Source organism: Mycteria americana, chromosome 4, assembly GCF_035582795.1.
Source record: "Mycteria americana isolate JAX WOST 10 ecotype Jacksonville Zoo and Gardens chromosome 4, USCA_MyAme_1.0, whole genome shotgun sequence".
Lineage (NCBI taxonomy): Eukaryota > Metazoa > Chordata > Aves > Ciconiiformes > Ciconiidae > Mycteria > Mycteria americana.
In genome coordinates, this window is record NC_134368.1 from 37,618,226 (window position 1) to 37,633,418 (window position 15,193).

The 15,193-nt window shown below is 44.0% G+C and overlaps 1 protein-coding gene across 4 annotated transcripts in view; it reads left to right on the plus strand.

Annotated features, from left to right (window-relative positions):
• The first annotated feature begins 366 nt into the window (after positions 1-366).
• The window catches only part of IRF2 (interferon regulatory factor 2), a 45,252-nt gene continuing 30,425 nt past the window's right edge, over positions 367-15,193 (plus strand). Inside the window, exon 1 of one of the 4 annotated variants that reach the window (XM_075500242.1) lies at positions 367-677. The gene's annotated coding sequence lies outside the window, so the exon portion shown is untranslated. Of the gene's footprint in view, positions 678-1,046; positions 1,066-1,344; positions 1,367-15,193 lie in introns of those variants that run through there. The other 3 variants (XM_075500241.1, XM_075500244.1, XM_075500243.1) reach the window with 3 other exon arrangements.

Here is a 15,193-nt window from a genome sequence, read left to right on the forward strand (position 1 = left end):
GAGCCGTCCCAGGGCTGGCGGCTCCGGCTTCGGGCCAGCGCTGTGTGGGGCTGACCCACACCCCCCCGCCTTATTAGGGCTGGGCGTCGGAGTTATTTCAGTCACAAGTCAAGCTACGAATAAAATGCCAGATTTCCACACGCAAGCCAGACCTTGAATTAAAAACATTTAAAGACGCTGCAGGAGCCGACGGTCCTATAGCAACACCCGAGAACCTTTAGTCCTGAAATCACCCACCACCGAAACGATCGACCGCTTTTTCCCCGGCAGGAACGGGGCGCGGGGGTCCGGGGAGGAGGGGGCTCACGGGGACCACCGGCTGCCGGGGTCGGGGGGGTGGGGGAGCGCCGTGCCGTGCCGCGCCGTGCCGCGCCGTGCCGCGGCGATGACGGGCGCAGCGCGCTTCCGCGCCCGCCGCCGCAGCCCTGCCCCCGCCGCCTGCGCGGCCGGCCCGGCCCGGCGGAGAGGCGGGGGGATTTCCAAGCGCCGGCGGCCTCGCCGCTTCCTTTCCTTGTTTTGCTTTCGATCTGGACCTTTCTGCGCCCGGGCGGAGGCAGTTAACTTTTAGTTTTGCTCCCGCGATTATTCAGCGCCTGTTTTCATTTCCATTTCGCGTCCCCTGGCAACGGCGGTAACCTTGAGGAATTATATAAGGGCCGCGAAAACGGGCCGGCAAGGTAATTTTTAATTTTTTCTATTTTTTTAATTTTTGAAATTTTTAAAATAATTTTTTTTCCCGCATTGCTGCTGTTTTCGCGTGCGGAGCGGCGAGGCTCCCGGGGAGATGGGCATCGGTTTAAAAACAAAAGGTCGGGCTGCAGCGGCCGGGGCCGAGCCCCGTTCCGCCGTTGCATTTGGGAAGGGGCGGAGGGGGGGGAGAGGGCGGCGGGTTGCGGCGGAGATGGGCTTGTTGGGGGGGGGGGGGGGTACCCGCCGCCTCCCGGGTGGGGAGCTCCGGCGCGCAGACAAAGGCGGGGGCGTTGGATCTGGAGGGCCAGGGCGCGGCGCGGGCCGGGCCGGGGGGCCCCCGCACTTGTTGCGAGCCTGGGGGTGCCGGTAGCCCCGGTAAGGAACGGGGGGGAGCGGCGGTGGCGCGGCGCGGGCGGGCGGAGGGGCTGCGGGCGGGGGTCGCGCTGTGAGGGGGGGGGGGCGCTGCCCCCGCGGGTGCGTGGGGCCGCGCGAGGCGGGGGAGGGGCGGGAGCGGAGGGGGGCGGGGCCTCGGAGAGGCCCCGCCCCCCTCCGCTCCCGCCCCGCCCCGCGGAGGGTCCGTTACACAAGCGACGGGGCGGTGCCTTCGGGCCTCGCCCGCCGCGGCCTCCGCCTCTCCCCGTCCCCGTCTTCAGCGGGTTGAGGCCCCCGATGGCGGGCGAGGCGGGCGGGGTGGGGTCCTGCCCCTGTTGAGAGGACGGCACCAGCGGTGCGGAGGGAGGAGGGGTTGGCGCGACAAGATGGAGCGGGGCCTGAGGGGCCGTTAGGCCGCCGCGGCTGGGTTCTGTGGGACCAGCGGAAGGAGGAAGTCCTGTGAAGTGCTGCACAGGGCAGGCCGCTGATGGGCGGCGGTGTTTCCTCGCTCCTGTGCAGCAGGCCTTTCCGCCTCTGTATCTTAAAGGAAACACACCTCGGGAAAACGAGCGTTTCTGGGTCCGTCCCCGTCCCCGTCCCCCCCATATGATCTGAATGAATCCAGCCTTAACAAGTGCATCATTCGCACACCTAACAGCCTGAACCGCGCTCTCCCTTCTGTTTTTTTCAGGGATAGCCTCTTTTCTTGTGGGTGCGGGCAGCGCTGCTGCGTCGTGGCTCGTTGCATGGCGGTTTGTGGAGCACTGTCCTGCTCCACGCCAGCAAGTGGAGGGCCCAGCCCTGGACGTCTTCCCCTGGAGAAAATTTATGAGCAGGGGTTTTGTTTGCGTGTAGCGTGGAGGGTCAAATTCCAAGCGTCTCGCAACATCTGGGGTCAAAGTTGCAAGCGCTTGAATAATTGGATCCCGCAGCCCAGGTTCCTAGAGATTTTAGGTCTTTAACATTTTGATTACTGTGAGCACCTAAACAGCAGAGTATTTGAGGCTTATTTATATAGACACAGACCTCAGATAAAGGAATTTCAGAGTGCAGAACTTTGCTCCCGGTTAGTGTATGGTTGTAATTTATAGCCCAGCTTACCGTGCTAAAATCTTGCAGACAGCACTCTCTTGAACATAGGAGCAGTTGTAAACTACAGCCTCAGTTTGTGGAGATGAAATACTGCATGTTTAAGTTTATAGTTATTTTATTTAAGTCTTAATGGGTTTGAATATAATAACCTTTGCAGAATGTCTGCGTCAGTACCATAAAAAGAGTTGAGTGGAGCAGCAACATTTAAATTCACCCTAATAGGGAAATGGTGACATAATTATAAAAGTAGCAGAATTGATTTGTGAGGCAGATGGTTTCTGTCTGAATCGCAATCTTTCCGTGCCACCAGCCCCTGCAGAGACATCACTGCCCTTTTCTGGCCCCTGTTGGTAATGTCCCACAGGGGAATTACTTCACGTGCCCCTTGTATGCAGCAGTTCCTTTTCACTGGTAAATGGTGGTGGAAGGTCTGAGAGCACTGACTTCTTTGACATGCTATTGCTTTGTCACAGTCATATGCCACATTGCAGTTCTTCAGCTAGGTACAGGCACGGCGAGGTGTTAGTCCGCTGACGCTGTTGGTATCTGTCTGAGGCTGGGGGTCCCAGCTGGTCGGCAGAGGTAGTTAGAGCGGTCAGCCATTATATTTGACCTGTATGTCTTTGTGGTGCTACCTGGTTACTTGCTGACTACAAAAGTGGCAGATTTCAGAAGATGTCAAGTCAGTCTCTTGAGCTATTCATCACAGGCCACCTTACATGGAAAGGGGTAGCTAAGAGGTTTGAGAAGTAACATACAGGCTGTTAGTAAGGGGGGTTAAAGACCCCAGTCTCCATTGCATGGAGGTCTTTACTCTGATATGTGGGACCAGGTGGAGTTAGAGAGAGGCAGAGTCTTAATCCACAGTTGAGAAAATGATGCAGAAAAAAGGAGGTAAGATTCAAGAGGAACTGGAAATATTTTTGGAATAGAAAGGGTCTACATCAGAAAAATGAACTTTATGTAAATAAGTTTGCAGCCAGGCTATGTATGCCTTAAATTAAAACATTTTTATTTAGTGATATATATAAAATTATAAGTTTTAAAAGAAAACAGTGGGGAAGAGCTGACAGGTGAAAAAGAACGTAAAGTTTGCCATGACGCATGCTCTCTTGGAGTACGTGTCATCCCCATGGTATTAAAACTGGTATTAAACCATCTCCATGATATAATACTTGGAGTATCAGACACTTTGTGGAAACTCAGATATTGTGGTGACAGACAAGAGATGGCATAGAGAGGAGAGAGTAGCTTGCATGTGTATGAAGTGGGATACTTTTTGGTAAAGAGCAAATAACTGTTTCAAGAAGTAACACGGTATCTCATGAATTGTTGTTCCAGGCCTAAATAGGAAGAGTAGAGATTAGGGCTATGTGACTGTCTGCCCAACCAAGATGTTGACAGTGACTGTCATATATTAAGGGAGGGTAGAGAAGCTGCAAAAGTAGGAAATATGATGATAATGGGAGGCTTCAGTTGCCCTCACTTAGATTATGTCATGCTCCAACATGAAATTTGCCTGAGTACCAACTTTTTAGATGCCAAAAAACCCTGCTTTGTAGGTGTAGCTTGTAAGGGTGCTCTGTAGGTAGCAACTCTGGACAAGGTCCTGGTCAGCAAGAATTAAGTTCAGAATTTTACGTTAAAAATGCCAGTCAGCTATGTTGTGACAGTGATCGTAATGTACTTAGACTCAGCGTTGCTGCAGGAGCAGTAAAGCCAAGGGTTGTTGTGGCAGTGTTTAATTTTCCAAAGTAAATCTTCATAAAACAAGGAAAACAATGAGTAAAATGGTGAGAGGCAGCCAAAAGTGAAAAATACTTGCAGGTGGCGTGTAATTCTTCAAAGACACTGGAGTAAAGGCTCAAAGCAATTACATGGCATCTGTCAGAAATACCAAAAAAGTTGAGCAGGCTGACAAGCAAAGTAAAGGAGCTCAGTAGAAGTAAAAAGACATCTTTCAAAAAGTTAAAGCTTTGTCTCCAAATGGGAAAGGTGGAAAAGAACAGAAAAACTGAGTTAAATACAATAAGGTATGCCAAAAAGAGTCATGGAACAAGTTGCTAAAGGCATGAAAACAAATAGTAAATCCTCTTTCAAATGCATCAAAAGCAGGAAGCCTGCTGATAAGTGATCCATGTGTAGAAGGAGTGCCCAAGGAAGATAAAGTCATAGCAGAAGACTGAAACAAATTCTTTGAGCCTTGGTTCACTGAGGAGGAGTTTAAGGACATTCCCTTGCTAGCAGCTTTTTCTTTCTTTAAGGGGTGAGCACATTGGAGGATTTCTCTCAAGTTGAAGTGTCTGTAAGAGAGGATATCAGAATGAACCGATGAGGAGAAGGATGAAGTAGATGGCAGGAGGTGATACTTGTTCATGAGTTTTGAAGGAACTTAAAATATGAAATTGCTGATACATTGCCTGTTGTGTGTAACTTGTTGCGTAGGCCTGCCTTGGTGCTCCAGGAATAGAAGGTGACAAATGAGCTGTCAGTTTTTCAAGGTTTCTGGGGAGACTGAGAACTCCAGGGTGGTCATTTTTGTTTGCTTGTTTGCCAGGGATTAGTGAACACGGGTATAAATGTGATACGTTGACAAAGAATAGGCCTGTCTTTTGTTGAGGAGGACTTGTACGTCTCGAGTCTTCTGGAGTTCTCTAAAGGCATTGCTGAGCTGTTGTGGAGGTCTGGTTGATACAGTCATTCTTAAAGCAGAGTCAGTTTCAAAGTGGGATCAGATTGCACCAGGTCATACGGCCATGGTCAGTTTGCTCAGTGAAAGGAGGTTGCCACTTGTCCCCCCCAGAGTCTGCCCAGGGTCTATGCCATTCAACGGATGCAGGAAGGGATAGGTGGTGATGTGGCAAGTTTGCTGGTTGTGTTAACTCATTCGGAGCAGTACAGTCCTGAAGGCTGAACCGCAAAGACTGTGGAAGGATCTCATATTGAAAGTCCAGATGTAAGTTTGCAAATGAAATGCAGTACAGGCCAATGTAAGCATAATGCACATGGAAGGGAATGCAAGCTTAACTTTCTGTACACAAGGTTGAAGTTTGAACTGACTTTTTACTCGGGAAAAGATCATACAACACAGATAATCCTATGAAAAAATAAGCTCTGTGCCCAGAAGTGGCTAAGAAAGGAGAGGGCAGGTTAGGAATTATTAGGAAGGAGTAAAAAAAGAAATAGAAAACACTTCTCATGCCACTATAAATCTATATTGCTCCCCTATCCTGAATAGTGTTAACAATTTTTGTTCCCCCATCTCAAAAAGAATGTAGTGAAAGTTGATGAGGTACAGAGAAGGGCATCAGACAATCAAGGGAATGAAACAGCTTTTGTGAAAGAGTAAGTAGCTTGGAAAAGAAGTGACTGAAGAGGATGTGGGGATGTTCTTTAAAATCATTACTGTCATGAAGAAAGTGAATAGGTAAACATAGTATAGATAAACGCGACCCAAATAAAACAGTTGGGAGGCAGCTTCAAAACAACAGGAGGTGTTTGTCCTGCAATATATAAATTGTGGTGCTCATGGCCACTGCATGTATGTCAGGGGTTTACGTGGATTCATGAGTGATTAGGCAGTCTGTGGGAGAGAAACTTGCTGTGCAACTTAGCAGTCAGAACAGTTCAATCAAATTTTGGGCACTGACTGCCCACAAAGAATTACTGCAGATGCTGATCCAGAATTATTTCTGAAAACTGCAAACAGAGACCTCCTCCACTGAGAAGCATAAACTACGGTCCATTTGCAGGTGTCGTGGTTTAACCTCAGCTGGCAACTAAGCACCACACAGCCACTCGCTCACTCCCCCCTGGTGGGATGGGGGAGAGAATCGGAAAAAAAAGATAAAACCCGTAAGTTGAGATAAAGACGGTTTAACAGAACAGCAAAGGACAAGAAAATAATAATAATAATAATGATGATGATAAAAGAATATACAAAACAAGTGATGCACAGTGCAATTGCTCACCACCCACCGGCTGCCACCCAGCCCGTCCCCAGGCAGCAATCGCTGCCCCTGGCCAGATCCCCTCAGTTTCTATACTGAGCATGATGTCATATGGTATGGAATATCACTTTGGCCAGTTTGGGTCAGCTGTCCTGGCTGTGCCCCCTCCCAGCTTCTTGTGCATCTCTAGCTTTCTTAGTCAGTAGAGCATGAGAAGCTGAAAAGTGCTTGACTTAGTGTAAGCACTAAGTCAAGCACACAACTGAAACATCAGTGTGTTATGAACATTATTCTCATCCTAAATCCAAAACTATACCAGTTACTAGGAAGAAAATCAACTCTATCCCAGCTGAAACCAGGATAGCAGGTAACACAGAGAAGCAAGACCATATATTGCCCTTTGTTACGTGAATCTTGTGGCATAAGGTCTTATGAAACTTCCAGCAAAAAAAATGTTCTATGATGATCCTGTTCAGTCTGTGCTTGTTACCCCTGGACTTGTTAACCTGACACAAGTTACAGTCAGGTTAAGTGCATCCTGTATGCATTTAACATTGCATAGGAGTGGTACCCCAGGAAAATTCCTCTGATGTTTGCAGGATTAGAACCTCAACTTTTACTTTGTGGATCTTATATTGAAAGGCATGGTCCATTTGTAGTAAAGAAGTAAAACTAATCATGTGTTACTCTTACTTATTACTTATCTCTGTGACTCGTTTGTGAAGATTGCTCTTTTGAAACACATTCTTCAAAGGCCTACAATGATTGTAATATTGGGGGCATAAACCATAAGGTAGTGTTTACCGAAGTTTTATTATAGCTTATGGTGCTATAAACTGTGATTAGTGTAAAACATTTTCTGGTTTGTCCTTTGAGATCACAAGTGCAAAAGCAAAATGACAAATAAGCAAGCCAAAAAGATTCTGGGTACAGTGAATGAGAGGAACAGATTTATTAAGTTGCATATTCCTCATGTATGAGTAACATTATGGAAAAAATAATTCAGTGTAATTAAATAATTTCCCCTTCTTTTTTTCAGAAGTTTTGTTAGAACTCTATGAAGGTTCTTCCTTGTATTGACTATGTGTGAACTCTTGTGTTAAGATTAAAATAGATTAAAATAGCCAGTAAGAAAAACTGGAATCAGCAATTAACAGTTATTAACAGTTGGTGGAAGGGAATGTTAACAGTTAAGAGTTTAACGTCTGCTTATATGTATATATGCACACATACATATCTACATATGTATAAAAATATAAAATTAGATGTTTTGTATATAGCATAATTAAGACATTGTACAGCACACATTTCTTATTGATAGACTGTAAAACAATTTTAAAACTTCTCTTCCAGTTAGTGCCAGGTATGTGTTCAATTTCTTGGAAGTTGATGAAAAATTACTGTTTTTTTGAATGAGCTAGGGAGAAAAGAAAGAAAGTGGTAAGCTGTAAAGTAATGTTTGGTTTCTTAATGTGTAATATACTGCAAGCCTGGCTTTGTGTATATTGGAAATCTTCTGACCCCTTTGTTTGCTTGGGGGCAGATTGCAACAAATGTACAGCAATCTTCAGTACAAGGCAGACGTTTTGCCTTGTTGCAGCTTGGACACAGGCATCCAGGAGCAAATCCTGTGTGTGGCATGTTGTTTCACCCAAGGTACAGAACTAAATTCTAACTTTAAATTATTTTAACATTCAATTGCTATATAGGTTGCTAGCTTTCAAAGTGAGCTTGGAAGTAATAATTTCCATATTCTTGTCCCTTAAAGAGTAGAGCAGATTATGGTTTGATAGTTTTTCAGCTAACCTTTACAGGTTTGGTTTGTAGCTCCCAGCATATCTGGTGTTAGGAATGGAGTTAAGCTGCGGCAAAAGCGAAAGTATTTACATTTGTCCTTCAGTTTGAACTGCATGTGACAGTGGATGTTGTCTAACCATTTCCCTTTTGCTGTAAAATTCTTTTAAGTACTTTTTAATTTAAAGACTTACATGCTTAATATTGATATAGCACAAAAGAAGGAAGTATTGCTTATGGTTTGTTTTAAGAAAGTCTGACAGTGTGGTTAAGTTCTGCTTTTTGATGTGTATGGAGGGATATATGTGACTTGAGGGGCTTGATGAGTGCATGGAAGACAAAGTCTGTACTGTAATGCTTCTATTGGTGTTGGACCTTGCTCGACAGCATTACAGTCAAACCTTTTAGAGCTTTATCTAAGCAAGATAATGCCTTAATTCTTTCATAAGTTCAAGTAGCAGTAAGTTTAGGTCTTTATGTGCATTTCATGCATATATATAACGGGCATTTGGTGCACTGACTGTTCTTTTAAGGTGTTTTGTTGAAGCGTGTAAATGTGCTTTATATGCAACTGAGAGATGAATCCAGTGGAAAATACTAAACTACTGAATTTAATTGGATGTGGCGTATAAATTTGTAAAATCAAAATCAAACAATCCCCCCACCAAAAGCATTCCAAAATTGTGACAGTATCTTATAAAGTTTATCTAAAACAAAAATAGTTCCACAGTAGGAAAGAAGGTGGGGTAGGAGACAAATATTTTAAAATTACTGAAAGCTTTCCTGCAGGATCTCAAATCCCAACAGTGCTACATGAAAAAGATGAAAGCAAAACTCGAGGATAAAATTGAAACCAAATATAAACAAAAGTGAAACCGACTCCGTTGGTTTTCATTTCCCAGTTGGCAAAAATGAAAGAATAAACACAGAGCAAAGAAGCATGAGAGCTGAACTTGAAAAATTATTTCAATTTTAGTATTTATTTCATCTGTTGGTAAATTTGACTTCTGCATGACAGCGCTCCTTTAGCAGACTACACAGTAGGGAGTAGGAGTTCCTCTCCCTGGTTTATCCAGGTACCACTTTTCCCACCCAGTGGTCTGGGTGATGGCCCCGCAGTACGGGAAATGGTGTCTTCTTCAGTGATGGAAGTAATGTTTTGAAATGCTGTAGCAAATGCGTACAGAAAGTACAGTGGAGGTGATGACATCTAGTATGGTGAAAGCGAGTCATTCGGCTGGTAGGTGCGCTTGAATTTTATTCATGTTGAGATGTGAATTGCTAATAGGATCAGGTATAAAATATGTGGTGGGGTTTTTTTGGCCCCCACCTTTGGGATTGTCCACTTAGATCTGGGTCAGATCAACAATAATCAAAAGATGCTATCTGATATCAGCTTTGCTGATGACATGAAATGACTGTGAGTGGTTTCACTCCATTTCCACAGATCAGTCAGCAGCTAGAAGGTCCTTTTTGACCTTGAGAACTAGCTGGTGAATTAGTCAAAGGATGTCCAAACATTGGGTGGCTGTGGAAGCTCGAATGAATATCCTTCTCACACGTAGAGATGCATGCTCCTGGGCTATATCAACAAAAAGGTTGGCTGTTGAGGAGAAGCTTGGACAATCGCTGCTCTGCTGAAGCTGTACTAGGGTGAAATGAAAGACTTTAATTCCAAAGGTCTAATTCTCACACATTTGCAAACATTGCATTCGAGCATATAAAAACTAAATTCTTTGGATGCCGAACCCGTTCTGGAGATTTGAGATTGATGAGGGAAGCTGATGAAGACTAGCTTTGTTTAGTTCAATAATATTTATTTGGCTTAGATGAGAAATGAAGATGAGTTCAGTGGTCTCACTCTAGCTCAGTAGTATTTTAGGAAGCTTCCAAGATAGAAATAGCTGCTGCAGATCAGAAATTGAGGCTGTCTCATTGCTGTTGGTCTGTGGTCAACACAAAAAGTTTAAATTAAGAGCACATTTTGTAGCTGTTCCTATTAACTATTCATATCTCGGCATGAAAATGAGTTAAGAAGTTCCTGTATGTCCTGTGGCAGTGGAAGGAGTAGCATTTTTGTAAAAAGGAGAATTACATCATACCATTTCAACAAGCGTCAGTATTAAGCATTTAATACTTAGCACTCTTTAAGTGCAAGCATTTAAAGTGTATGTACAAAAGAAAGACATATCTCTTAAATTCTACAGTGTCAAGCAATATCTCTGTAATAACTAACTGAAATTTTTTTTTATGCTCAACACATCTGCTTCTTTCATGGTGCTATTTTTGTAACTGTAAATAAGTGCATGTGACAGACATGTTTCCAGCTCGCAGTGTGGATGATTCAGGCTCCCCGCCCCCAAGTCTGTGCCTGCTGTGGTGTGTCTGTAAAGCAAGCATCTAAGTAAGCGAGAGAGTGTTTTTTACCGATCTGAAATAGCATGTACTTTTCTTTAATACCTTCTCTTGGAAGTAAAGGACAAACGGCTTGCTTGAAAGGGCTGTTTTGGGTGCTCGCTATGAGGTTAAGCAGAGGTAGTTCATGTCTTTTGCGCTCAGTTCTGGGTGCTGTGCTAGCGATTAGAAGTTCGGGTAGCAAAAGTGTAGGTGTGGGTTAGCTATTAACTTCAGTGGTAGAAACTGCCCTTGCCCAGACAATAAAATGAAAGCTTTAAGCAAATATTAAATCGCACTTTAGTGTAGTGTGCAAATAGTTTTTGCTGTGTGTTGCAGAACAGTATGTTATACAAACAAAGGTAGCTGTGAGAAACAAGCCCAATCCAAAGCAAGGTGGATTACATCAGGTGCAGGTCATGGCCGGTGACTGTGAAAACTCTTCCTTGAGCACATTTCTCAGTGTTAGCTATCTGGAATAATTTTTCTGCCTCTCTGGTGCCTCTAAAATGTCATTGTCTTCTCTGCAATCCTGCCTGAGCCTTAAGCCACCAGTGTGGGAACATTGAGATTAAGGACTTTTGTTTTACGATGGCTGCTTTTCTTATATATAGCACCCTATAAAGCACTGACCCTGTACTTAGGCAGAAGAATGCTAGGCAGCACACAGAGATGAAGTCTGCCCAGGCTTTAAAAAGTATTTTTACAATTTAAGATCCTGATCTTGCAGATACTTTCATGTGTGATTTTCCACTGCTTTCAGAGGGACACATGTAGGAAACATGTTGTGCTTGTTAAAAGTTTTAGGAATGTCTTCTGTAAACCTAGTCACAGAGCACATAAGGGTGTATTAGTCTAACAGAGCCATGGAGAGACTTAAAAAAATGCTGTTGAGTTGCATCAGTGTGATAAAAGTAGTGATTCTTGATAATTGTTTAAACCTTAATAGCCTTCTAGTTTTCACCAGGCTGAAAAATTCTTTGAGTCAGGTGTCAAATGCTGAGTTTTCCTGACAGCTTTCAAGAACACAGAGGGTTTGGCTTCCGTGGTTACCGACTGACACAGCTAAGTAGCAGCAGCTATTACGTGTGGGTATTTGGGAGTGGGTTTCTGTGTGAGCGCTTAACTCCAGAATAAAATTGATTTACTGGGGATAACTGCTCCCCAATGCAAGGAATTAATTATTCCCTGACAACCATGCCAGCAATTTTCTTGTTGTAAACAAGCCCTTCCCAAATTTGTCTGAGTGAAGTACAGCTCTACTACTGAAAAGTCACCACGTCTCTTCTCGGCAGCTTTTGGGGGAAAAATAGTTAGACATCCCAAATACTGAAGACAAATCTTGATCAATCATCAGATGTAACACAAAGCTTAAGAAGGAAATAAATCAGGTAAAAGTTATGGCTGCTTTTGAGGCTTCTGGGGGAGGTGGCAGGGGGAGAGTTTTCTGTAATCACATGCTGTTGACTATCACTTGCATAGACCCATTGTCATCCTGATGCCACCAGAATCTGACATCTCCATCTTCACTCCAGGCAAGACCTGGGAAACAAATGAAAGAAACCCCCAGGAAACAAAGTATTCCTTTAAAGCTGAAAGTAAAAACAATCATTTTGTATTGTCACCAGACTTGCAGACATTGATGTGCGTGCAGATGATTGTTGTGGCAAGGATACTGTGGAGATGATCTTTAACAATCTATTTGTTAGAAGCCTGGGCCAAGTTCCCAGCCGATGTAAGTCGCTGCGATGCCAGAGAAGTGAATGGGCTCATCCACTGGCATCGTGTTGTTCAAGTGTCATGATAATGTTCAACATAGGAGCCAGTGCAAGGGAAATTTTATTGTAGGTATTGAGAGGTTGAAGCATTGTTTCATTACAGCTAAGTCCAGAAGCAAAAAAACAGCCTTCTGGTCCTGTTGTATTAAAATAAGATGGCTTTTCTTCAGTGCGGTACTAGTCTGCAAATCCAAGGGCTACCTTTAATGATGCTTGAGATCACTGCAGAATAACAACTCATGTCTTTGCTGCTGAGGGAGAATAAGCTTTGCATGGAAACCAAAGGAAAGAGTCTGTTTTGATGTGTAATGTCTGAATCCCAGCCAGGGCATGTTAACACCCTTTGGGTGGAACAGAAATGCTATAGGGCTGATGAAACACACTCTATATACAGTATGAGTTCCCATTGTGTGTTTTCCTGGGCATGTTTATCATGCAGTCTGTAATGCTGATTTCAATACAAGTTTGAGGTATTTACTGCCTTTGTTTTGTTTGGGTTTTTATTTTTTTTGCAGGGAATGTTGGGTTGGTTGGGGTGTTTTTTGCCCTCTATCCCTTGAGGACACAAGGGCTTTTCTCCCTCCTACTTTTATGTGTCTTTCTTGGGTACAGCAGCACGAGAGGAGGGCATGCTGAATGCTTCCCTCCTCCTTCATCTGCTTTGCACCTCCTTACAGCCTGAGGTGCGCACAACCTGGCCCCTACGATGCAGGGGCTTGGGAAGTTGGGTAGCTGTTGCTAGCTTGAATCCGTTGTGCAGCAGCCTGGGTTCCCAGGTGTTTCACCACCCCACAGAGCTTTCCCCTTACCAGGCATGGTCCTGTTGTAGCCCTGCCACGTTTGGTTTGGGAGCCTAGGGAAGCAGGTGAAATATTGCTCGTTGGTTGCCCATGCAGGTTCTTCCTAATGGCCAAGCTGTGCCTTACACCAGTCTGCCCAGGACCTGTGCCCTCCCACTGTGCTTACTCTCCAATTCTTGGCTTTCCAACCTGTTTTGATGGAGTCTCCTCCTTCCTGCAGGCACCTGAGCAAATAAGATACCACCTTTCCTGCCTGCGGTGAATTATTTTTCTTGGTGATGGACAGGAAGGATGTAGCATGCTTAACAGCAGTCTTTACTGCTACCACCAAAATGTTAGGAAAGAGCAGGAAAAATACTGCCATAGCCACAGTGTGGATCAGCAGTATAGCCAACAGGGGAGCTGGGTCTGCAAAGCAGTTGGCCATGGGGTGTGCTTTAAGGGAACACAAGGCAAGGGGTGCTTAGTGATAAGCAAATCTGCCAGTGGAGTCATGATGTTTCCCTCATCCCTCCCTGTTCAACAGGGCATCACTGACAGATCATTCCTAGGGAACAAAAGAGGCACCATAAATACATGCAGTTAAAAGACCAGAGAGGGTAGGTTTTGCTGTCTGAATCCAGAAAGTCTTTTATAGGGTTTTATGTGTTTTCTTGCTTTGTATCTCTGTTTTTCAACACCAAGAACTTCAGGATTTTAGTTTGAACCCTTAACCCTTGCACCTCTGAGAATGGCAATGCCCACTTTTCCTCATTTACTGATGCTACTTTAATTATGTGTTTTGCTGTTGGTTCCAAAAAAGATATGGATAATTTGCATAATTAGGGGTTGTCAGAAAGAAGGCATGTTGATTCTGCTTCTGCAGCATCAATGGCGAGATTCTCCCTTCTCGTGGCAGATGGGAAATGCACCAGGCAGAGGTCTGTCTCCCAACGGGCTGTGGGCAGGAGGATTTCAGGTGTCTGCAATCAGAGCAGCTGAGTAAAGTGCCACAGGTGTCTGTGTTTCAGTGTCAATCTCACATTTCTGAAGGATTTCTGAGCAGGTGAATCTAGCAGGTTTTCTTAGCCAGGAAAAGTCGGTGTCCCTCTGACTAGCTTGACTTGCAAGCAGGGCTTTGCTCAAAGTCCATATGGATAAACATGTGCTTTGAAATGGTCATCCACAGTGGAATAGTTGAAAAAGGTGGTCCTATATGCAAAATCCCATATGAAGGCAGAGTCCGAGCCGTGACCAAGGGACAGAATTTTGCTCCAAGTACTGTTCCTTAAAATAAGATCATGTTTCCTTGTATCCTGAAACAGGCTTGGCACAGGGACAAATGCAGAACCGAGTTCTCTGAATCCTAAAATTAGCGTATGGTCTCATTTCAGCATATCTGTTTGGTCACACAGGGTGATTGATGCTTTTCTGAACAGCATCAGCATTAGCAAACAAAGGGAATGCTTTGAAAGATTATCAGCAAAGCACAAGATAACTTTAAAAAAAAATGTCAGTTCTGTATTTGCAGAGAAAAGAGAAATAGATACCATGCAATATTCTGCACAAGTCCTCTGGGGGAACAGATGTTTTTTCACAGCTCTGGAGAAAGGCTGTGACCTACTTAACAAATGCACCTCAAAGTATCTTATCCCACCTTACCTTCTCAAAACCATTAATAACATTTCCATATACTGGCAAATATCTTAACTGGGTACTTTGTGATGGGGAAAGAAGAATTGCTTTTTCAGATATTTTTTTTTTTTTTACTACCATAGAATTATATTTTTAAAAACGTATCTGCGATGTAGACATAGAGTAGCTTGTGTTTTTGGGGTAACCTTTGTGCCTTTTCAGTTATCCAGACACTGTCAGAGGGAGTGAAACTGAAGGGAAGAGAACATCTCGTACTGCTCAGATTTAATGCCTGCCATGCCGTTGCTTTCACTTTCTGTCTACAGCTGCTGTAATTCTAGTGAGGAGCTCTTCATTCTCAAAGGCTACACTTTCTGTATGGCAGGAGTGTTATCTACCATCAGGGAAAAAAACAAAGTCAAACTTACTAGAACATTTTAGCAGAGAGTAGGGAGGAGTATAAGCTCTTTACTGAACATTATAGAGTGAAAATATTTATATGTATCTGTACATTGTAACCCAACCATTACTTCCATCTTTTCTAATGTCTCTTTAAAGGTGAGTAGCTCTTGAAAATAAGTAATATTTTTCTAACATCTCTTTAAAAATAAATGAGTGCTGTGAGTTTCCTTCTGAAGAGTCTTGCACAAAGAATCTTAAAAAAATACATCTTGCGAAGCAGTGTAGAGCTGAAATTCAGTATGGTTTA